The 1342-nt window shown below is 33.8% G+C and overlaps 1 non-coding gene across 1 annotated transcript; it reads left to right on the top strand.

Annotated features, from left to right (window-relative positions):
* Window positions 1-1037: 1037 nt before the first annotated feature.
* LOC133820412 (U6 spliceosomal RNA) lies at window positions 1038-1140 on the top strand. Its single transcript, XR_009886822.1, has one exon. It is a non-coding gene; the product is annotated as a U6 spliceosomal RNA (small nuclear RNA).
* Window positions 1141-1342: the final 202 nt, after the last annotated feature.

Genomic DNA, 1342 nt, shown 5'->3' with positions numbered 1-1342 from the left:
CTATTAATGGATGCTGCTTGGGCCATTGAATGATACTAATTCTGTCATACTTTTGATTGTGTCTACAGGTTTGATGGCTTCACAAGCACATTCCAAGATAAACTGTTTAAAGGCTATGACATGGAGATTCATAATCAAATTTTCTACACAACAACGTGTTCTTGTGTTCTCAGCTTGACTGGTAAGATCCTTATTTCCTTGACAATTATTTTAAGGCATTTTTTTGACATAGTAATTAAATCTTGAAGTCAAGGAAGAACATATTTGTTATATTTGAAGTACTTAAATTGGTTACAAATCCTTCTTCTAATCATTATTATTCTCTTTTTTATTGACCCTTGATCACTACTAGACTGAGCTTTGTGGTTGGGGAGTAGGGGGTTGAGAAGTTTGTTTGAAATCTCCCTTGACTCTCTCACAAACATACTTTTCATATACATACCAGTACTCCTTTTACGTTTTTGTTTTTAATTTCTCCACATTTCACTTCGATAATGGCTCATCTTTATGTTACTCTTCAGGTCTAATTTTACAGAGCCATTTCTTGTTGTTAATAAAATTTGTCTCACACCATAATGAATTTGTCAGCTGTGAGTGATCATTAGTTCATTCAGCTCATTAACTAAGATAACTTTTATTTGAACACTCACCACAATATGCGTAGATATTAGTCTGACTCCATATATACATGATTACGAGGCTTACAAAGTCTTGAATGTGATGATGTCAATGATATATATAATATTCAATATGCAACAAATATGGGTATAAAGTAATTAAATATGCTTTGTAGTTGTTTTTTGTTAGCTTACACTAAAAATGGGTAGTTATCAACTTATCCCATATTTTTTCACAACCAAATCTTTAGCAGCTGAATTGTGTGGACTGAGTAGCACAGCGGGTTGGACTTCTCTCAGTTATGCAAGGTTCGGCCCGCAATGAATTTTGCAAGTCCCATAATTTTTCCAAGAGTCCCACATTGCTCAGATAACTATTGCTACATATGTTTATATACTCTAACATTGAAAGGAAAGCTTGTCCCTTTGGGGACATCTGATAAAATTAGAACGATACAGAGAAGATTAGCATGGCCCCTATGCAAGGATGACACGCACAAATCGAGAAATGGTCCAATTTTTTTCCCGAAATCTGTCATGATTTCATTAAGTTTCTTCCTCCAGTAATGGATGTGAGATTCTAACTGGTCTAGTTTTGGTTATCTGAAAATCTCATCTTCTCAAGCTTCAGTTTTTTTTTAATTCATTTTGGTATCTTAGTAGTGATTTTATTTTTGCTATGTTTTTTGGTATATGAGAAGAAAGTGCATATGAAAATGTTGCGT

Source organism: Humulus lupulus, chromosome 2, assembly GCF_963169125.1.
Source record: "Humulus lupulus chromosome 2, drHumLupu1.1, whole genome shotgun sequence".
NCBI lineage: Eukaryota > Viridiplantae > Streptophyta > Magnoliopsida > Rosales > Cannabaceae > Humulus > Humulus lupulus.
This window is presented reverse-complemented; position numbering and strand designations above follow the sequence as displayed.